The sequence below is a fragment of the Mustela putorius genome, unplaced genomic scaffold, assembly GCF_011764305.1.
Source record: "Mustela putorius furo isolate JIRA1106 unplaced genomic scaffold, ASM1176430v1.1 tig00000382_pilon_pilon_pilon, whole genome shotgun sequence".
NCBI lineage: Eukaryota > Metazoa > Chordata > Mammalia > Carnivora > Mustelidae > Mustela > Mustela putorius.
The window spans coordinates 6,142,149-6,166,534 of record NW_025421367.1 but is presented as its reverse complement, the minus strand read 5'-3'; the positions used below and the strand labels follow the sequence as shown (position 1 = coordinate 6,166,534).

Below are 24,386 nucleotides of genomic sequence, written 5' to 3'. Positions count from 1 at the left end.
TGTCCCCCTGAGGATGTCATATCTGGAATCGCATGGTATCCATCTGCCTCATTTACTGTCACCAATGTATAATCCCAATTTTATACCTCGAAAATAAAAGGTCATCTGTGGGGAGACATTTTAATATTGTGAGAAATAAACTTCTCCTCATCCATATCCCCCCCCAATTTGTTATGTTTCTTGTCCTGTCTTATCTTTACTATAATCTGCAAATTGACAATCTACCAATTCTAGAACTCAGAATTCTAATGTAAGCAAGAGATCTCCCTTAGCTATTAATTTATCAGTTTATTACTATGAATAATGAATTACTTTGACGGATTCATAATTTATTATTTATTAGACAATTAAATTAATCTAGATTGGACCAGTAGGAAACCCAACAGGGTCCTTATGAAACACTCCCATTTTTTTTTCCAAAAATATTTTCTTTCACATTTTCCAGTCTACCGAAAAGGAAAATGATACAGGTTCACTTGGCATATACCCTGTCTGGGCCTGAAATCAGCCAATTTTTCTGAGGATCTCTGGTTCCTTTGTGCTGGTAATAGTTTTAAAGATCAAGATTTGGCAATTAAGTGTTCTCGCTGCTCTTTTCTTCTTAGCCTTTTTGTTGGACAGAGCTACCAGAAAATACATGTGCATATATACACATATGCAAATACATGTACACATACATGTCCATACATGTATATACAGATGTACATGTAGGCAAAAGTACATATACATATACTAGTTTCAAAAATAATGAATTCATATTAATACCTTCAATTCCAATCCGCCTTCACAGTATTCATTTCTGCCTTTCCCCATTCCATATTTGTAGGCCCCTCCTTCCTCGGGTCCTGGGTCCAACAACCTCAAAACATTTACTCAAAGCATAATACACCTAAAAATGACCCAGAGTTGCTTTGTTCTTTTCACTACAAAAAAAAACTCCAGCAGAAAGAGTTCAAGAGGGGCGCCTGGGTGACTCACTGGGTTAAAGTCTCTGCCTTTAACCTCTACCTCGGCTCAGGTCATGATTCCAGGGTCCTGGGATTGAGCCCCACATCGGGCTCTGTGCTCCTCGGGAAGCCTGTTTCCTCTTCTCCCTCTGCCTGTCTCTCTGCCTACTTGTGATCTGTCAAATAAATAAATAAGATCTTAAAAAAAAAAAAAAAAAAAGACCCTCTCTCTCCCTCTGCCCCTCTCCCTCTGCCTACTTGTGATCTGTCAAATAAATAAATAAAATCTTAAAAAAAAAAAAAAGACCCCTCTCTCTCCCTCTGCCCCTCTCCCGACTCTTGCTCTCTTGAGTGTGTGCTCTCATGCTCTCTCTCAAATAAATCTTCAAGAAGAAAATATAATTCAGTCATCAACTGAATAAAAAATAAAAACCATATGATAATATCAATATTTAAAAAAGCATTTAACAAATACAGCATCCATTCAGGATTTTAAAAACTCTTAGTAAGCTAGGAACAGAATGCAATCTAATCTGATAATTGGCATCCTCAAAACAAATACAGTTAGTATCACATTTTAATGGTGAAAAACTGCTTTTTGTCTTTAACTTTGTATTAGAAGTCCTAGCCAGTGCTATAAGGCATAAAAAATAAAAAATGCATGCATTACAAAGGAAGCTATGAAACTGTCTTTATTTCAAGCAACATGACTGTCTATATATAAAATCCCAAAGAATCTATAAAAAACCCTACTAGATTTAATAAGGAAATTTAACAATGTTGTAGCATACAAAATTCAATATACAAAGATCCATGTTTCCACATACCAACAATGAAACAAGTCAAAATTACATATATACATATTGCCATTTATAATAGCATCCAAGAACAAACTATGTGCAAGATTTGTATTCTGAAAACTGCAAAGCATTGATAAGACGAATCAAAGATGACCACTATACTATGTTCATGGATTTAGAGACTCAACATAGTGGTCACTTCTCTCCAAATTTATCTACAGATTTAATGCAATCCCAATCAAAATTCTAGTATATTTTTTTTTTGGAAACTGACAGGATGATTCTCAAATTTACACAAAAAAAGCAAAGAAACTAAAATAGCCAAAACAATTTCAAAACAAGCAAACAAAAGAGTATTCATATTTATAGTAATCAAGACAGTGTGGTACTGGTGACAGGTAGACACCTCGCTCAATGGAAAAGAAGAGAGATTTCAGCAACAGACACACACATAACACAGTCAACTGATTTTTGACAAAGATGTCAAGAAATTCAGTTTCACCAAATGGTGCTAGAAAAAAAATAGACATTCACATGTAAAAACCAAAGCAAAACAAAAGAATCTCAACCAGCCCATACATCAGAACATATATAAAATTTAACTCAAATAAATTGTAAACCTAAATGTAAAGCCTAAACAATAAAACTTCTAGAAGAAAACAGTACAAAATAAGATTGACTTTGGTTTAGGAAGAATTCTCTGATAAGATATAAAGCACAAACCATAGAAGGATGATTCATCAAAATTAACTTCTCTCTTCAAAAGACATAGTTTTTTTTTTAGACTTTATTTTTTTAGAGCAAATTTAGGTGACAACAGAATGGAATAGAAGCTATTGAGATTTCTCTTATAATTTCATGCATAGCCTCTCCCATTATCGACATCCCATCAAATGGTAACTTTGTTACAACTTATGAACCTACAGTGACATATCATTATCACCCAAGGTCCATAGCAAATGTCAACTTCTGTACCTAATTTTATAACCATAATTATATCTTTCCTATTTACAGCCTTACAATCTTAAATGCTTCAGGACCCACAAATATTTGCTTTTCCTGAAGTTCTAAATTCTACTGAGAATTTTTTTTTCATTAAAATTCAATTAATTAACATATAGTGTATTATTAGTTTCAGATATAGAGGTCAGTGATCCATCGGTCTTTTAACACCCAGTGCCCATGACATCATGTGCCCTCCATAATGTCCATCTCCCAGTTACTCCATCCCCTCACTACCTACCCCCCCACCAACCCTCAGTTTGTTTCCTATGGTTTAGAGTCTCTCACAGGGTGCCTGGGCAGCTCAGTTGGTTGAGCATCTGCCTTTGGTCTGAGATGTGATCCCAGAGCCCTGGGATAGAGCCCACATCTGGCTCCCTGCTTAAAGGGAAGTTTGCTTCTCCCCTCTCCCTCTGCCCTGGCCCCCAGTTCCTGCTAACTCTCTCTCACACACTATCTCAAATAAATATATAAAAATCTATAAAAATAAAAATTTTAAGGAGTCTCTTAATAGTTTGCCTCCCTCTCTGATTTCAACTTGTTTTATTTTTCCTGTCTTCTGTTTTGTTTCTTAAATTCCAGAAAGACAATTTTATAAATGAAACAAATCTGGGGGGCCTGTCTGGCTCAGTTGATAGAGCACACAACTCTTGATCTCAGGGTTTTTAGCTCAAGCCCCATGTTGGAGTAGAGTTTACTTAAAAAATAAGTAATAATGACATAAAAATTAAAAAGTATTAAAAAAAAACTCCTAAACCAGGAGAATTTATAAAACATATACCAAAAAAGACAATTACATCCAAAACATACAAAACACTCTTATGTTTAAGAAATAAATAAAATAAGCAACCTAATCTTAAAGAGCTAAAGATATCACTACTTCTTAAAAAGACAGATATAGATAGAGCAAAGAAACACATGAAAGGATATTCAATATTGTTGTTCACTAAAATTAAATTAGAACCCTTTTGAATAATGATATGAACATGAGCTTTTTTTGTGGATACGCTTTCATTTCTCTTTGTATATATCTAGGAATGAAATTTACAGTTCATAGAGAAAATGTTTAACTTTATAAGAAATTGCTGAAGTGGCAATACCATTTCACCAGTAATGTATGAAAGGAAAATTCTAGTTGCTCCACTTTTTCACCAATTTTAACACTGTCCGACTTTATTCCTAGCCATGCCAGTGGGTGTGTAATAGTATCACTCTATGGTTTAAATTTGCATTTCCTTGATGACTAGAGATGTTGAGCATCTTTAAACATACTTGTATCTTTTTATGTGGGATGTACTGGCCATTCATTTATCTTTGGTGCAAATTCTTTGCCTATTTTTTAACAGGGTTCTTTGTCTTACTATCAAATAATTACAGTTCTTAAAGTATTTTGGTTCAAATCCTCTGCCAGATATAGGTTTCACAAATATTTTTCCCAGCCTATGGCTAGCCTTTTCATTTTTTAAAATAGTATATTTAAATGTTCATTTATAGACTATTTACTTACAATTTGTTCACTTTTCTCTATGTATATGTACTTAAAGGAATAGGTTCCTTTTTAAAAAAATAGTAATAGACTGCTCTTTGGGACGTGACAAAATCATCATCAACTACTGAAGAGTCTTAAGATGATACAATCAGGACGCCATACTAAAAACTGGAAAATACATCTTCTTACATCTACTTTAGAGCCCTTCATGGCACTGGATCCCTACTGGATGCCTAACATGAAACCTAAAATTTGTAAGGGAGAATAATATGTTGAAAACCTCCCTCCTGCAACTCCTTTTCACAATTTGACCTCTGAAGTATAGACATTTCAGATTAGGATATATTGTGCTCTTTGTTAGTTACAGTTTTAAATAAAAACTTTATGAGAAAAGCAAAAAAAAATCAACTTTAGTGTAAATACATGAAAAACTAATTTATACAATGACTTTCAATAAGCAGCTGATTGTCAAATACACAGGCTAAAAATAAATTTAAAACCACTACATAGGGGTGCCTGGATGGCTCAGTGGACTAAAGCCTCTGCCTTCAGCTCAGGTCATGATCTCAGGGTCCTGGGATCAAGCCCCACATCGGGCTCTCTGCTCAGCAGGGAGCCTGTTTCTCCCTCTCTCTCTGCCTGCCTCTCTGCCTACTTGTGATCTCTGTCAAATAAACAAATAATTTTTTTTAAAAACTACATATGTTTTTATTGACAACACAGGTAGCTTTATATATAAGTAGTGCTTATTAGTCCTTAATCATTCTGAAATTCTCTCTCCTAACTTTAACTATAAGAAAAGTCATATGGTGGCATTTTTCATATTAATGAAAGTGCATGCTCAGTAAAATATGAAATGTCAAGCAGAACATATTTTTTGAAGTAAAACAATAAAAGTTGCTCTCCACCACAATATCTAGTTTTCTTTTCCCCCAATCCATGCTCCAAAGAGAATCATAACAGTCTGGTATGCACTTTTAAGACACTTCCTATGCTCAAATGAGCATATATATATATATATATATATATATATATGTGTGTGTGTGTGTGTGTGTGTGTGTGTGTATGCATATGTACATATACATGTACATAAGTGTATAGATGTACATATATGTACATCTATATACACATGCATACATACATGCCTTGACAAACATAGGATATACGACATTTTAGCATTCTATAAGCAAAAATAAAGAGAAATTTTAAAGTGAGGCCTTTATGGCTAGGAAACTATAAAACATGAAATCAAAAAGAAAAAAGATCTGAATCAAGTAAGACTAAAATTTTTTTGAAAACTTTTAGAATATATAATTAAGTTTTAAGAACTTACAGAATATAGTATTACTTCTGTAGTAGGCACTTCCTAAAGTGGCTAGAGAGCCTCCAATCCTTCCCTTTTCTGTGCCATGATCAATGGCCTTGAAGGAAAAGATCAGAGGAAAAATCATGGGGAGATCTAAGGAATGGCTATTTGAATGAACCTTCACAATGGAGCCATAGCTTAAAAAAAAAATTCCTCACCAGAATCCTGGCACTGCCAAAGCAAATAAATCAAAATATAAAGCCGTTTAATGATCAGTGAATAGATGACCCATGTCAGAGATCAGGTCCTAACTCCTCCTGCAGCCAGGCTAGTCCTTGTTCAGTGAGTTCATGAAAACCACCACAACCAGGTGGTATGAAGAGCACTTATGCAAGGGATCAATTACCTGACTCATTAAGACTGACCTCAACTGCCACTACCATAGAACCCATTTGCCCGAGTTCCCTGTAGGCTCTACTTCTTAGCAGGTAAAGTACTGCAAGACCCTTGGATTACAGAAATGGTGATGGCAGTGGGTGTGGGGATGGAAATGGGTCATGAGGATGAAGAAGTGCACTTGTGACAAGCAATGGGTGTTGTACGGAAGTCTGAATCACTACATTTCAAACCTGCAACTAATATTGCACTGCATGTTAACTGGAACTTCAATAAAAACATTTAAAACATGGTGATGGCTGGTTCTTTGCTCTAAGAGACACGGATTCTGAATTTGCCTTGCCAGGAACACTATGCAAGATTAACCGAATGTTTATATAAATTACATGGGTGCCTGGGTGGCTCAGTGGGTTAAGCATCTGCCTCTGGTTAAGTATCTGCCTTTGGCTCAGATCATGATCCAGACTACTGGATCAAAACCCCTGCACTGGGCTCCCTGCTCAGCAGGGGGTCTGCTTCACCCTGCTCTCCTGCTCTTTCTCAGTATTTCTGTCAAATAAAATCTTACTCAAAAAAAAAAAAAAAATCAATCAATCACATGGCCTCTGATCCAAGAATTCACTTCAAATGGCAATGAGTGGAAGCTCAAGGCTTCATGATTAGGTAGACTCTTACTCAGACACCGTTATCTCCCTAGTAGGAAGTAACGGCTTCTTGAATCTTAATATACCAACTGTTGCCCCAGCTAAGAGCTTCTGAATTTGCAGTGCTACAGGATAGAAAATAGGCTCTGAACCATCAAACAATAAATGCTGTTTCCCACCTCCAGAACACAACAGATGAGGGAACCAACAAGCACAGTGGAGTGATGTCTCTTCTGCTCTCAAAGTTTTGTTTCTTATCTCAAGAACTCTGAAATCTGCTGATCTAAAGTTTTAGTACCCAAGGAAGATGTTGTTATGCCAGGAAACAAAATAACTGTTTCACTCTATTGAAAGCTGAGCTTATCAAGTTCAGATCGATTTCCTCAGGACAGGAGAAAAACAAGAACCAAGAACAGAGGCTACAGAATTGGTTGAGGGTGACTCTCCCTGGCTATCAAGGCGAAGTGAGGTTGCTACTCTAATTCTGGGAGCTAGGAAGCCCATGAGAAGAAGTCCGGGAGATCTCCTGGAGTGTGTTCCCACAGTGCACATGTTACAGTTAGTAGAAGAGTCTCCCAATTCCATACAGTTGGAACTATGAGGGGCCCAGACTCTTTCAGGAATGAAAGAGGGTCAGCTTGTTAGGAACAGAACTCTGATAAGCCAAGATACTACCCAAAGGTATGAAACCTGAAGTGAGACAGATTAGGGTGTGTGCTCTGACGCAAAACTAAAGGCTGAAGCCGTCACTGATTTCCTTACTGGTCATCGGTGTGTAATAAGTACGCCCATCTTTCCCTTTAAACACCTTTTCTTTTTATCTCCTTTTCCTTTCCCCCAATCACGCAGATGTCAAGTTAGCAGGAATTAAATTTACCTTGTAAAATATCAAGAATCACAATGCAACCAGAGGCAGCATAACACCAAAACCAGTGGCCCTATGGCCCTGCCTCTGGATATGGTACCTCAGCTTGCATTGAGCCACTAGAAACACTGCCTCAACAGATGGGATAGCAGGGTTATCTCAATATTTACATACGTGGGGAGAGAAATGAGGCGAGAGAAAAGAAGGGAAAAGAGGTGGTTAAACTACAAAAGGCTGAGATACAAAATAACTGTTTCACTCTATTGACCTAACAGGTTATTTGATGGTCCCTTCCTGGGGATGGTCACCAGCATACAGATAGACTCTGGAGCTATGACTATGTATCATAATTCCCGTCCCCTAGCTTTGGGAGACAGATAGCTGGTCTGAATAGGGTAATCTATCCTTTCTTATTAGAATGTAAAAACTGAAAAGGCAAGGCAGAGAGATTAAATCTTCAATGTGAAGTCACATTAATGGCAGGGGTCAAGGAAGAAGGTATAAAAACTGCTGATGAGATCCCCAGAGCTCCTCTGGTTTCTTCTACTCAGGACCCACTTGCTCAATTCATCACTCAATGTCCAGTATGGGTTCCAAAAATGGCTTTTGTTCCCCCCCCCAAGCTAATGATTATCAGTTGATTGCAACCCAAAACATGCTAACAGGACTTCTTCTAGGAAGTGAAAAAAGGTGTGGAAAGTTCTCATTTTAACATCAAATTATCATAATCATACATTTTCCTTGCTTCCTCTTACCCTGCCCGAGAACTCAACTCCTATTATGATGTACTTTTGCCTTCAGAATCATGACATTAGAACCCTCATGCCTACCATGCTTTTTCATATCCTCTTATTTTGCAAGAAAGTGTACTTACTCCAATGCTTCAGTTTGTTCATTTCAGCAACTGTTCCCTGTTAAGACTTTACTACGAGGCATCAGCAGTTCTTTGCAACTCGTGATACCTTACCAGTGCCAATAAAGCAAACTAAATGATTACTGATTAACAACGGAAATGAATTTTTTCCTTGAAAGATACTTAGTATAAAAGTGTCAAGCCCAAGCTAATTCTGCTTTCCACGTGCCTTGCTTCTCCTGTCACTTAAATCTAGATCACATGTACTTGTGTCAGGAGAGGTATAAGCAGTTTCATCCCTAGCCTTCAACTCTAGATCAAGTTGTCATTAACACTAATTCACCCAACCCTTATACCCCAGTTCCAATCCCAAGGACAGAAATCAGGCCATGATCTAGAGCCCACTACCCACAAACAGAATTCTCTAACAGCCACTCATATATGTGTACCTGTAGGTATTTTATTCATTCACACACACACACACACACACACACACTCTCACACTTTCTTTCTCCAAGATTCCATGCGCTTCTTCACCTCGAATTCGCAGTAACAAAAGGTTTGCTCTCTGGCTGTTCCTCTCCTGACATGGCTTACTAAAGAGACCTTTTCTCCACACCTGTAGTTTTGACAAGCCCAGCTTTAACATCCAGCACTACTAACTGTGGACCCCTTCTTCTCTGTCCTAACAGTAACCTCTGCCCTAGTCTAAAACTTGGCCATGCTTTATCATCATAAATACAACAAAACTCCATCATATTTTGAGATATGGTACAAGTAAGCAAACTCAAAGAATTTAGAAACAAAGCAATTAAACAGATAAATGAAAGAAAAGAATATTTTCTAAATGATATGGATTGTCAACTTGGTAGTACAGTAATATTAAAATAACATAATATCATTTCCAGACATTTACATGCCCCCCCAATTTTTTAATTACTAGATTATAATTTTAAAAGTAGAGAAAAAGACAAAAACTACATTACATTTTATAAATATACTCTATTATAGCATACAGAAATGACCATTTCAGTCCTAAGAGTTCTAGCAATAATTTGACACAAAACTGATAAGGAAATGAGAGCAGTAAAACAGTATACATTTCTAGTCACATAAATTAGTATCTTTTTTTTTTTAAGATTTTATTTATCTTTAAGTACTCTCTCCACCCAAAGTGAGTCTAAACTTACAACCCCAAGATCAAGAGTTGCAAGCTTTACCAACTGAGCCATCCAGGCACCCCAATTAATATCTCTTTTGATCAATGCTGAATACTTAAACTTCTAATCCCATTTAGTATCCAAAATGGGATTCCCATCACTTTCTCTGCCTTCATTATACTTCATCTTCATTGAATACCTGAATACTACATCTTCATTAAAGTTGTTCCCTTCTCTGGCTTTCTCTACCTTCATTCCTAACTAAAGATCAAGCCACTAATCAGATCATCCACAGATATACGGGAAAACTGCAAAGTAGCCCAAGATTCAAGGAAAAGGTTGTGTGTACTTGCCTGAGGCCCCTCAGGCAGGAGAGCCACAGGAAGCTATAAGCCAAGAGAGCTACCAGAAGAACAAGTGCAATGAATAAAAAAGGAACCCCCAAATACTGTGGCCAGGGAGGAAAGCCGATGAAACCTCAACACACATGTTGTTACCACAATATTTAATAATTATCTGTTATGCTAGAGTAGTTCACTAGCTCTCTGAAAAGAGAAATAATATTTTATTATCTTAACATTTTCACCACAGAAAGTAGACAGTTAATAAACTCTTGCTGAATGAAAAAAAAAAAAAAATCAAGGATTCAGATGGCTAGTTGAGGAGTAGCAAATGTACTCAGCTTAGATACAATACAGTCACAAGATAGACAATTTCCAGGAAGGACCTTACTCTAACAAAACCAAATGTGATGTGAGTTCCAAGTCCTTTCCCAAAAACAAACTTCCTACTGACATCAGTAAGCATAAGACAAAATGCATCCCACACCATGTATTAATTTCATTGGCTCTTACCCTTTCACCAGGCAATTATTTTCCTTTATTCCAATTTTATATTCCTATAACCCTTTTCTCAGTGTAACACTATGCTTAATATTTATCTTTTAAAAACCCACTTTATTACAGGCATCTGTGAATGAGTTACTGGCTAGTGTATCTTCTAAATTGCTCTTTGCAGACACAGTGAGTTGAATTCTCATGAAAAAAAACAGATTATGTGATAGGAAAATAAGAATGCAATTTAGTTTTACCTATAACTCCAATAAGTCAGAGGATTCTTTACTAAGGTAGTCACTTTGCCATCTTAAAAAATTTTTTTGTGAAAATAGGACTATTTTATTGACCCTTTAATGATAACAGATGATGAAATGAGACAAAACTCAAAACTTTGTGTATAGTACTTATCTCTGCTATTCAGAAGGATATGAGAAAAAATTTTCAAAATGCCAAAAGTAGCATGCTATATAAGCATTTCTAAGCTTTAATAAAACTGAAAAAAGCACACACAGATGTGACTAATAGATATAAGCATGCTAGGTATTAAATAATAACACCAAAACAACAATCAGATACTGGAATGCAACTGGTCTTCTTGCATTAAAATAGCACTTGCTAAACAATCTTGACTGGACTGACATCAGGATATGTCAAGTAACTATTAAAATCTACACTTAAAGTAGGTATCAACAAGCAGAGTAAGAAAAAAGGCCAGAGTGTGAGTATCTTTTTAAAGATCTTTCAACACTGGCAAGCAACAGTCAAAAAATGGCTCATTTATGATGAATGTATTAGTCAGGCGAGAACATTCAAAGTGCATGTAAATCCATAAAGAAAAAGAATACACTTTCTAAGAAAGATACAATACTCTTCTCCAAGCTTTGCCTACAGATCACTAGCATTAAATATCGTCACCTCAGAAAGGCTATTCACGACATCCTTCTCCTGTTGGGCCCCTAAACACAAGTACATGTCCCATAGTAATGGTAGCCTCCATGCTTTTCAGCAGCTGCCACGTCCTATCCAGCTTCCCCACACCCTCCGGAAAGTAGAAACACCTATGCCAACCCATGTGGTTGGTTAGGTTATGCAACCTAACACAAGATGGGAATCGCTAAAACCTATTTACTCTGGTGACTCAGATTTAAATCTAGGTCTCTGTGGAAAAGGAGGTGGGGAACACAAACGAACGTGTTGACTCCATTCTCCACTAATATTATATAACTAAAGCAAATTCAAAAGATTTTCTGCTCTTCATAGAAGTTTTTTGGGTTTTTTCTTCTCTTTATATAGTTTTGACCAAGAAACCAGCTTTCAGAAAGGCTCAGGTCTAACTAGGTCCAGCATGGCATCAGCTACACTGAATGACCTATGGTAAAACAATTCCCTTCTACAGAGAACTCCCCTACGGTGTCGCCAGTCACACACACTGTCCTTTTCCTTCTTCCTCTAGCCTCTTCCTTAAGCTGTCACCAAGAGCTACCTCTCAGCAATAGCTTCACAATTTCAAGATAATTTTTTTAAGATTTTATTTATGTTTGTTTGTTTGTGGGGGAGGGGCGGAGGGAGAGAAAGAATCTCAAGCCAACTGAGTGTAAAGCCAGTTGTGGGGCTCAATCCCACAACCCTGAGATCATTACCTGAGCCAAAATCAAGAGTGAGATGTTCAACCAACTGAGCTACCCAAGTACCCGATCAAGATAATTTTTTCAATGCTATTTCACTCAGAGAAAATAGAAATACTCTAAACACTGGAAATCCAGAAATAACAGAACAGTAATAAAACAGTTTTCATTTTCACCAAAGAGATAACTCACCTATTTCTGGAGTTATCAAACTAAGATGAAATAAATAAAGCACACTGGTCATTAATCTGACAATCTGACAGATCAAATTACTTTAAAAAGAATACAGGCTAGGAAAATCGTAATTTAGTATACTTTTCAGGGTAACCTAACTGCAAAATGCTTCAGTAGCAAAAGTAAGGTTTTCATGTTAAAAATAGTTTTTGTTTTCCTAAATGTTTTACTTTATTCCTAATCCTTATCTTCATTCTTTAAATACTAAAATCACAGTTTTTTTCCCAAGAAAACGCACTTGACTGACAGTAAAATCAATTGATTTTATAATTTTCTATGATTTTGACATAAGTAAATTTCAGTTTTCACTAAGGAAATTCTATCACTCTCCCTGATACTCAGATCAAACATCATCTTAAGGTTCCCCTAATCATCTCAACTAAAAGTAATCTTTCTACTTACTAAGCAGCCATAGAACTTCTGTACCTCACAGAATAATCGCAAACTATTCATTTACTTATAAGTCTATCTTATCTTCACGGTATTACAGAGGTATTGAGAGAACTATCCACATCTTAGACATCCTTATAGCTCCACAGCACCAAGCACAGCATGCTATAAAACATTTATTAAATATTTAGGGAAGAAATTATAAAATATTTAATATACATTTTTAGCATCTTTGAGAGTTTATTTACAGTTTATCATCATTTTGAGAAATAAGAACCAGGTTTCAATCCCTTACACTTGACATAATATAGTTACTAGACATTACAGAAATAAGTCAAGCTAAATAAATTAGGGAATCAATACACGATGATTTTTCTAAAAATAACTGATAGGGAGTTTATTTTTATTTCATGCTTATTTACTTAAATATGGCATTCATCACCTAATACTGTGTTTTAATGAGCAACATTCCACGGGGAAAATGCTTTGGTTTTAGAATCACAGAGACCCAGGCTTTTATCAAGGAAAACTGATTATGAATTTACCAAAGGCTCTCTAGGGTGAAGAGAATAAAGAAACATAATAAAACATGTATTATCATTCTTTCAGTAGATAATGAATAGTTTTAGAACTCCTAAGAGTGACAGTAAACATTTATTTTCTTAAGACTTACATAATTTTGTGACAACATGCTTATTACCTAAGTACATTCATTCACTCAACAAATGCTTACTGCAGGCCAATTATATCCCTATGTGTACATGTTTAGAGAATAAAACTTGCTGAAATACATTATACAATATGTGGTAATGTTCTACAGCTGTTTATTCATCTACACTATAAATACGCCTTCTGCTTTTCCACAACCTCCTTTATATTCAGTACAGTAATAGAGGGTACTTAATATCTCTTGACTAACTGTCCAATATTTCTTTCTTTATATTCTGTTACAAGTTAAGAATGAAAGTTCCCAGTAAGCAAATATACTAGTGATTAAATAAAGAAGTCCAGGAAAGCCGATTAAGAAGAATGCCATGTAACTGAAATTTTACATGACCATATCCAGGGCTGTGAATGAACTTCCCAGTGAAAAAAAATCAGCCACTTGCCTAGTTACTCGTCACCCATTTTACAGCACATGCACGGAGGAAATGTACCTCTTTGTCTGGTACCTATAGAAATAAGCATAGAATCTAAATTGGTACAACTAACCTCTTCCTCCTGAAGGGAACAAAAATATCAACATTCTTGTGTTAGTCAAGATTTTTCAAAATGAGCAAGGTAATTGTTCTTTTAGCAGTAAAATATAAACAGATCAGTATTATACTACAGTCATGTAAAATGTTACCACTGGGTAAAGGGTGATGGGTGAAGGGTACATGGATTCTACAATTTCTTCAACTTCCTATACATTTATAATTATTTCAAAATTAAAATACAGGGATGCCTGTGTTGCTCAGTCAGTTAAGCATCTGCCTTTGGCTCAGGTCATGATCCCAGGGTCCTGGGACTGAGTCCCCCATCAGGCTCCTTGCTCCGTGCTTCTCCCTCTGCTTGTGCTTGAGCTCTCTCTCTCTCTCTGACAAATAAAATCTTTTTTAAAAAATTTAAAATATATATATAATATATATATACACATAGACACATACACACACATACACACACATATATATGTAAGGTGATGCAATTTGAATAAATGTTAGAAAGTTTAAAACAAATATATAAATTGCTTTTCTAAATTCAAACACTTAAAACGTACTGAGATCTGAATATTTTGAGACAATACTTGTGGGATTTTTTTAAAGATTATATTTTATTTAATTAATCTCTACACCCAACTTGAGACTTGAACTCACACCTCCAAGATCAAGATCAAGAGCCACATGCTCCACTGACTGAGCTAGTCAGGTACTCCATTTGTGGGATTCTTCTTCAAGTGTTGAGTTCTATTGCTTGCTTCAGAAGCACACATAATAAAATTAGAACGATACAGAGAAGATTAGCATGGGCCCTGCGTAAGGGTGACACATAAAGTGTGGAGTCCTATATACAATAATTAATCACCTCCTAAATTATAAAGTAAAATTTATGTGTGTGGATGCTTTACTTAGAGCAAGGCAATAAACCTACAAGGTTCTATGCAGATATAAACAAATCAGTCATCCCCCTGCCAACATAATTTTGGCATGAGGGTTTAATATCAAGTAATGGCTAAGTACAACACTATGTCAACTATACTACAATAAATACAATCTCAACGATGTTACAAAATCAGATGCTTACTTTTCTTAGGCTAATATTAAATTAATTGCCCTCTTTAAGTTCATATTGGCTGGAGAAGAGGGAAATGAGCTAGGAAGAAACATACAGGAAGAGGAAGCTGAAACTAGGATTTTAAAATGCAGCAAATTTGGGGTATCTCAGTGGTGCAGGTGGTTAAGTGTTGGACTCTTGGTTTTGCCTCAGGTCATAATCTCGGGGTTGTGGGATCAAGCCCTGCATAGGCACTGCACTCAGCACAGTCTGCTTGAGACTCTCCCTCTACCCCTCCCTGCAGCATGTATCTATTTATTTTTTATTTCTATTAAAGATTTTAATTTATTTATTTGACAGAGATCACAAGTAGGCAGAGAGGCAGGCAGAGAGCGAGAGAAGGAAGCAGGCTCCCCGCTGAGCAGAGAGCCCAATGTGGGGCTTAATCCCAGGACTCTGGGGTCATGACCTGAGCCGAAGGCAGAGGCTTTAACCCACTGAGCCACCCAGGCACCTCAGCATGTATCTATTTAAATAAACTTTTTTTTTTTTAAGAGCAAATTCATTAAGTGTTGATGACACACCTTTTACTTGGGTCAGAGAGTACCCTGTTACAGGATCCCTACCACAACACAGGCAGCAAGGACTTAAGGACTCAGGAAAGCAAACAGAACTCGTGTCACAACTCAACTATCACCATTATCTGAGGGACCTGCAGTGGAAAGGACTGCCAACAGATGAAGAACCAGGGACCACACAGGACAGGTCACAGGCCCTAAGTAACACAGCTCTGTAGTGGCAGAGGCAGTACAAGAATTGAAATCCCTTAATTTCTGGGACTCTGAAGTGCCGTTATAAATAGACACTTATCTTTCGTAAGTAGTAATAAAGAATACTTTAAAGAGATTAGGCCATACACAAAAGAATCAAATAACTGTAATTAGTTTATTAGGAAAAAAAAAAAATCTCACCCAGTAGTCTTCTAGACTCCACGATACAAGTACCATACTTTAAACCCACTATAGCTTCACATGAATGTAGCTGGCTTACAGTTACTAATCTAAGCTTGTAACTTCACCGAAATGGATAATGACATTACCACCTAAGATTCTGTTTTCCTAAGGCCTAACAGTGTCTGTTATTGGGTCAGCATAACAAACAAAAAGGGCACACCCACAAGTCTCATGCATGCCTGGGTCCCACAGCACCTGACCACCATGGTGCTCTTCCGTGGAACAGCACAATGATACACTGTACTCAAAATAACTAAACACATTACTATTGTCCCAAGTCATACACTAATATACCATACTACATAGAAGCTGGTGACAATTTTCTTTTATTTTAATTTGTGGGAGAAAACTTAGACCTAAGTCACTAACAATTGTCCTTGACATAAGAAAACCAACGTATATATTTAATAGTAAGACCACTCTATTAGAGACATAAAATGAAGGCCCTACTCACACATAACCATTAAAATGGCAACAACAAAAACTCAAACCCAAAGCAACACATTCAGCACATAGCAAAATTACCATTTTGTTGGTCAAAATAAAAACAGTACCTACATTAAGCAGACTAAGATATACCAAGTATTTCACATACTAAAAAAACTAACGGGCCTATCAAAATAGACTGCAACACTATTAAAGATCAATAATCCAGTATTTATGATTATACATAAGACAGCCTACTGCACACGATGATTTTTAGTTAAACAGAAATGGAAGAAAACTCCTATCACCAACATATGTTACTTTAAATGCTTTGCCTCGGGATGCCTGGGTGTCTCAGTCAGTCAAGCACCTGCCTTTGGCTCAGGTCATAATCCCAGTGTCCTGGGATCAAGTCCTACATCAGGCTTCTTGCTAAGTGGGAGCCTGCTTCTCCCTCTGCCTGCAGCTCACCCTGGTTATGCTCCTGCATGTGCTCTCTCTCTTTCTCTCGCTCTGCGTGCTCTCTGGCAAATAAATAAATAAAATAAAATTAAGAAATTAAATCCTTTGCCTCATCTTACAGCAAATACAATAATTAGGGTCTCCCAATGTCTTTCCCTGTAGGCCCAAAGACATGCAGGCATGGGGTGCCTGGGTGGCTGAGTTAGTTAAATGTCTGCTTTCAGCTCAGGTCATGATCCCAGAGGCCCAGGATAGAGCCCCACGTCTGGCTACCTGCTCCCAGGAAATCCACCTCTCCCTCTACCCCTCCTTCTGCTCCTTCTCTCTCTCTTGCTCTCTCTAACAAAGAAATAAAATATTAAAAAAACAAAACCCAAACAAAGACATGCAAGTATTATGGCATAGTCAGAAGGGATGGCAGAAGCTGGAGGTGTAAGGACTGAGAGACTCAAGAGTTACTGGTAAGGTTTCCAGGCTTGAGAGGATACCTAGATGTTGTGGAGCTGAAGAATCCCTGCTGGAGCAGCCACTTCTACAGACTCAGTGCTGAGCACAAAAAGCCCACGGGCCTGCACCATCATAGTGAGGTAAATAAACCAACTCTAATTGTTTGTTCAACCAAATGAAACATGCTAAGAAATATTGTGGATTTTATTTCTGGTACTAGACGTTTCACAGTCTGCTCCTGCTTGAGTTGTTTATAGAAAGGATATTCTAGACCTATCAGTGTCTTCTTTATTAAAGATTCAAGGGCTCAGTAATAAAATAACCTCAAAAAAATTCCCACCAGGGGTACTTGGGTGGCTCAGTTGGTTAAGCAACTGCCTTCGGCCCAGGTCATGTTCCTGGAGTCTCAGGATGGAGTCCAGCATCCGGCTCCCTGATCAGCAGGGAGTCTGCTTCTCCCTCTGACCCTCCCCATTCTGATGCCCTCTCTCTCTCAAATAAATAAATAAAATCCTAAAAAAAAAAATTCCCACCAAAGAAAGGAAAACTGAAGTACAAATAAGCCACAAATTGTGCAATAACCCCCATCTATTTAGCCTAGAGATCGTCTACGTTTGTTACATTTACATTCATTTATAATGAATGAATGAAAGAATTTCCAAAGTATTGGCATTTCTTGAGCTTGTGATTACAGAAAGGATAAGGCAGCAGGAAAAGATGTTCAGAGATTTGGGGGAAGCTTGCCTGTGGGTTTCAGGGAAATGGAATTAAAGAGCAAGCAGAGGCTGGCACATAGATGTCCACGTGATCATTCACCAAGTATTTACTGAACACTTATTATGCACGGCTCACTGCTTGGGCACTAAATGCACAGTGATCAGCAAAACAGAATCCACATTCACATGAGGTAGCAGTCACTACGCAGTACTGTTGAGTATCTCTTACTCAGTTTGCAATAATTACTCCATTTTCAGCAATTCTAAAATTTGACAGACATTAATTCAATGAAATACAAATTTGGAGGTTTTAAAAAAAAATCTAGGACCTCAGCCTAGGAGAGAAGACAAACAATGCAGCTATTAAGTACGGGTATGACAATGCTAAGGAACACAGGGGAGGGGCAATTCAGCACCATTCCCAGAAGAAGTAAAGTCTTAAGGTAGGAGAGGTGGCGTACTTCAGAAACCTCAAGTTGGAGACAGGAATGCACCTCAGTCCATGGAGAGGACCCACTTTAGGCTCAAATTCCCTGAGCTCAGAAGTCAAAGTCCTCTCACTGGCCTCCTGGGTCTGCAAGGCACCGCCACAGGCCTGACCCCACCTCTGACCTGCCTCCAGCCAACCCCTTCCTGTTCTCTAAACATCAGCACCTGCTCTGCTGGCAAATCTAAAACTCTCAATCCAGAGAAAATTTCAAGTCTCTGCTCAGATGTCACGGAAACAGAGGCCTTCTCATACAGCCCTCTATAAACGGCACCAGCACCCACACCAGCAATAAATAAATAAATAAATAAAATAAAATTAAGAAATTAAATCCTTTGCCTCATCTTACAGCAAATACAATAATTAGGGTCTCCCAATGTCTTTCCCTGTAGGCCCAAAGACATGCAGGCATGGGGTGCCTGGGTGGCTGAGTTAGTTAAATGTCTGCTTTCAGCTCAGGCCATGATCCCAGAGGCCCAGGATAGAGCCCCACGTCTGGCTACCTGCTCCCAGGAAATCCACCTCTCCCTCTACCCCTCCTTCTGCTCCTTCTCTCTCTCTTGCTCTCTCTAACAAAGAAATAAAATATTAAAAAAACAAAACCCAAACAAAGACATGCAAGTATTATGGCATAGTCAGAAGGGATGGCAGAAGCTGGAGGTGTAAGGACTGAGAGACTCAAGAGTTACTGGTAAGGTTCCCTACCTCCTGACCCAGCATTATGTTGCTCAAGGCACTTATTACCAACTGATAATAGTATACACTTGTCATCTGTCCCCCTCTAGAATTTAATCTCCTTCATAAAACTCTCTCACCTAGCACTCTGTAGAGCAAAGAGCAGACCCTCAAATCTTTCTTAAGATTTTTATTTATTTATTTATTTTTGATTTCTTTATTTAAAAGAAAGAGAGAGCACCAGAGGGGAGGAGCAGATGGAGAAGCAGACTCCCTGCTGAGCCCCTAGGACCCTGGGATCACGACCCAAGCCAAAGGCAGACGCTTAACTGAATGAGCCACCCAGGTGCCCCAAAATCTTTTTTTAAATGAATGGCTGTCAGAGATGAGACCAGAAAAGCTAGAGCCAGGTCACAAAGAGCTTTGTACAGACTAGAACCCCATGCTTTACTGGCTCTTTGATAACTTAGGACCTATTAAAAGATTTTAAAGAGGAAAAAAATGCATATTGAAAAGATCACAACTGTGTATTTTTCAAAATTAGAAAAGAAAAGGGTATTTGTTCCGGAAAGGGTGTGAGAGAAATTGGTGAACAGAGGGGAGACTACAGCTAAGGAAAGCATGTACAGAAGAGCACTGTAATATTTCAACAGAGAAATACAGGCCAGAATAAAGAAAGGCCTCTGAGGAGGAAAAGGTAGAGGAGAAATACTTAGGAGATAAAAGCAACTTGACAGGAAGTGGAAACTGAGGAAGAAAAAGGAATGGAAGATGAGAGCCAGGTGTCTACCTAGCGACACACTAGATGCAAACGGTATTTCCTCAAACTAAGAAGACAGGAGGAGGGTGGAAAAGATTATGAGTTAAGGCTTGGGCAGGTTGAGGCTGATGTACCTATGGAACATCTCAGTCGCATATGTCTTAACTAGCAGTTGGATATATGAATCTAGAGCTAAGTAAGTAAGGTTTGGACTGGTAAAATAAACAAGTGATAGTTAAGAATGTATGCTCCGGGCGCCTGGGTGGCTCAGTGGGTTAAGCCGCTGCCTTCGGCCCAGGTCATGATCTCAGGGTCCTGGGATCGAGTCCCACATCGGGCTCTCTGCTCAGCAGGGGGCCTGCTTCCCTTCCTCTCTCTCTGTGATCTCTTCCCTTCCTCTCTCCTACTGTGATCTCTCTGTCAAATAAATAAATAAAATCTTAAAAAAAAATAAAAAGTTCTTTAAAAAAAAAAAAAAAGAATGTATGCTCAAATATAAAAAAATGCACCACTTTTTAATTATTTTTAAATGATTAACCTACAAATGTGTTGTCACTCCAAATGGAAAAACTAAAAACCATTTTATCTTCCAGAATAAAATCAGCACTCTAGATGGCATTAATGCCTATACATTAGTATATAAAAAATAAAACTTGACAGACTTAACAGCAAAAAAGAACCCCAAATATACTTAAATCAAAAATATACAGGAAAATTAGCCTTCTAGTTTTCTAATTTTTCTAGAAGTAAGGCTACAATCATTTATTTATTAACACTTCTTACAAATTACTGCATAAGTTCAAAGTCTACAAGACTGAATTATTTCAGTCTCTCTCTCTTAAGTCCAAGCAAAAGTTGAAGAAATGCTTCCTAACTTGAGGTTTTCTAAATTCTGAATTTTTTTTTTTTCAGGCCCTGGGTAAATTCTGAATTTTTATGAAAAAACAAAGCTTTACGTAGCTTTTTCTGAGGCACGTTTTAAAAATGTCAACAGCTGAGTTTTAGAATTCTCTAATGACTCCTCTCAAAAAAGCAATTCTAATAACATGAAAGGGTCCTGGGATCAAGCCCCACATCAGGCTCTCTGCTCAGCGGGAGTCGGCTTCCTTCTCTCTCTGCCTGCCTCTCTGCCTACTTGTGATCTGTCAAATAAATAAATAAAATCTTTTTTTAAAAAAAGTAGAAAATGTTAAAGGACCACTACATGCATAATAATGGCTAAAAGCTTAATAACTGACAATAATAAGTACTGACAAGGATGCAGAACAACAGAAATTCTCTTAACACTGCTTGGAGGAACGCAAGATAGTAGTCATTTTGGAAAAGTTTGGCGATTCAATATAGAGTTACTGCAAATGACAAATACATACTTCTTCTAGGACCACATAATCCCACTGCTAGGTACAAACTCAAGAAAACTGAAAACGTTTGTTCCTCACATTGTTTATAGCAGCTACATTCATAACTGACCCAAACTAGGCATGACTCAAGATACCTTAATATAGGCCAAGATAATAGTATTGATGCTGCAATAACTAGTAAATACTACAAATCAGGGTTTTTTTTTCCTTTGGAGAGCATGTCATTACATTTGTCAGCATACCACTGATGCATGCTGATACCACTGACACATATATACCACTGATACACATACCACTGATGCAGGGACACCTGGGTGGCTCAGTGGGTTAAGCCTCTGCCTTCGGCTCAGGTCATAATCTTAGAGTCCTGAAACTGGGGCCAGGAACGAGCGCGCACACACACACACACAAACCCACACACACCCCACCCCCCACCCCGCATCGGGCTCTCTGCTCAGCAGGGAGCCTGCTTCCCCCTCTCTCTTCCTGCCTCTCTAGCTACTTGAGATCTGTCAAATAAAATCTTAAAAAAAAAAATTACAAACCACTGATACATGCAACAACTTAATGAATAGCAAAATCATTATGCTAAGGGAAAGAAGACATAAAAGACTACATACTGTAGGATTTCATTTACATGATATTCTAGAAAAAAGTATAGGGGCATGAATTTGATTAATAGTTGCCAAGGGCTGGGGGCAGGGGGAGAGAACCTTTTGGTGTGAAGGAAATGTTTTGTATCTTCACTGTGGTGATTATCCAATTGTATACATTTGTGAAAACTTTTACTGCATGTAAATTATACTTCATTAAATCTGATGACAAAAATTAGAATAGCAGTCATTTATCTCTTAATGTCTTTATGGATTATAAATGCATCATACATACAAAAGGAGAACTGGAACTTAGCAGAAATGTCAGGAAGGCAGATTTTAACTTACATAAACAGGAAAAGATTTAAAATGTTGAAAAAAGAAGTGAACTTGTAATGACATAGGAATGAAAATCAGAGGCTGGATATCCGTCCAAGGATGCCACAGAAATGGCCCTACTTTGGGTGTGATTTCACTTTAGTATTAAGAGATGTCAACATCGCTAAGATCTCTTCCTACTTGGGAGTCAGTGGCTCTAAAATTCCATGATATAGTATGTCATGATAATCTCAGATCCACTTTTAACAAAACATAAATTACTCATTTTAACATCAAGCGAATGTTATCATTGATTCAAAGCTTAGTGTAGCCTTCTTGCTAATGGTGCTGGCTCTGACCTTAGACAGACTAGTTTGAAGAGTTGGCCTACCAGTGGCTATGTGACTTTTGACAAGCATCTCTAAATATCTATTTTTTCACCTGTAAAATGGGGTTAACATTTTCCTAAGGGTTCATGAATTCATGAAAAAGGATTTCTATGTGCTAAACTCTCAATAATAAAAATTTCTTAGCCATAACTCCAAGTGAAGGATATAAATTATCAAATCTCTAAGAATTTTACCTTCCAAACCCAGGCGATTTATTAATTATATATCCACTAGTTCATAAACTTTTGTGGAGCCATCTTTTAAAAATGTGATGACTCCACGGACTCTTTATCCAGAAAAAAACCAAATATATGCTACATTCTGCATAGGATTTCTAACAATTCAACGACCCTCTGAAGCACATGCATTAAATTAAGAAAATTTGATGTAGACTCTTAAAATTGTGAAGTTTAAGAATTTCCAAGTAGATAATCCAACTAATATTGAAATACTATGTTGTCATTTATTCTTTACTGGTTTATAGATATTACAAGACCAGACATCATGTTTTCTAATTCATATCTCCTTTTTGCAGAAATTTTAAGTTAGAAATCTAACATTTTTTACATGAATCAATTTCAACTCAGAATGAGAAACTAGTATAAATCTGTATTTCTAGCAGCTTGAGAATGAATAGTTCAAAGTGTAACATGTACTACTGTGCTCAAAAATCCTAGCAAGAGTTCTCAAGTCAGTCTAATGAAATATGTATTTCTAAATATAAAAAAACATACCAAGCCATTTCCTGTGCTTGGTGTCCCACTGTAAAGTTTTTTGTTGTTGTTTTTTTAAAGCAGGATTTATGTTTTGCTAGACCTGTGCACTAATACACACCTAGTTTGTTTTTTTTTAACCAACATATTTTTGGTTCTGTTTTACATTATGTTTGTTATATTAGCCTAATGGTGGAAACTAATTGTTCTAAACCTGCTCTCAAACAATTCCAACCTGGAAACATACTGCCATCTCAAAGCAAAAGGTTTTGTATCTTTTTTTAATTGTTCGGTTTTCAGACTACAATACCATTTGGCACTAATCAACTCATGCCCATTACTGAACAAAAAATTGTTTTCCCTATGCATTAGCATCACTTTTCCACAGGAAACAACCATTTTTTAAGGCGCTGGAAGTAGAGGCAAGGATTCACTCATATAGTAAACATCCTTTCAATCAGGTTTTATCAGGTTATTTCAACGAAAAGAGAACCTAATGCCGTGGATCTCAGAATTCAATGGTACAAACCAATGAAATGCGGCACCTGAGGATCAAGCACTGGCCAGGTGGGCCAAATGGCTCTTGGTAGAAAAGGTCACATCTGCTTTCTGAACCCTATGGTAACTGTGAATATTCGCGAGGCCACCACATCCCATGTACAAGAGAATAAAAGGGCAAACACACACGCCAGGAGCATCTTGGTTCCCTGCATAAACGAAGGGTTTCCAGCACAGGGCGTTGGGGGAGAGCAGGGCTCAGCAATGAGCAGGAGAGGCCCGCAGCCCGGGAGACAGCGCCCGAGGGATGGAGGCCTCGCTCGGCTGCGCACGGGCGCTGGGGGCTTCGGCAGCGCAGACCCCGCGGGGTCTGGAAAAGGGGCCCTCACCAGACCCCGATCCCTGGACCGCCAGGTTACACCTTGACTGCTCATAGGGGCAACGTCCAGCCCTCTCCTCCCCCCCCGCCCCCCCAAAATACCCCAACATCGCTCCCCACCGCCAGCCGCGCGTGACCCCAACCCCGACCCCACCGCGACGGCGCCCTCTCCAGGCCGCGGTGGAGGACACCAGGCAGCCGGCCAGCCCGGGTGGCAGCGGCGGCTCCGGGCAGCGCGGTCCCAGGGGAGGGCGGCAGCTGGGCCGCGGCCTGTCCGCAGGGCCAGCGGGCACAGGGCCGCGAGTGGGCAGCGCCTCCGCCCCGCACAAACAAAGCGGCCGCGGGGCGC

The 24,386-nt window shown here is 38.1% G+C and overlaps 1 non-coding gene across 1 annotated transcript; it reads left to right on the top strand.

Annotated features, from left to right (window-relative positions):
- Positions 1-14,500: 14,500 nt before the first annotated feature.
- LOC123391880 lies at positions 14,501-14,605 on the top strand. Its single transcript, XR_006606567.1, has one exon. It is a non-coding gene; the product is annotated as a U6 spliceosomal RNA (small nuclear RNA).
- The last annotated feature ends 9,781 nt before the right edge of the window (positions 14,606-24,386 follow it).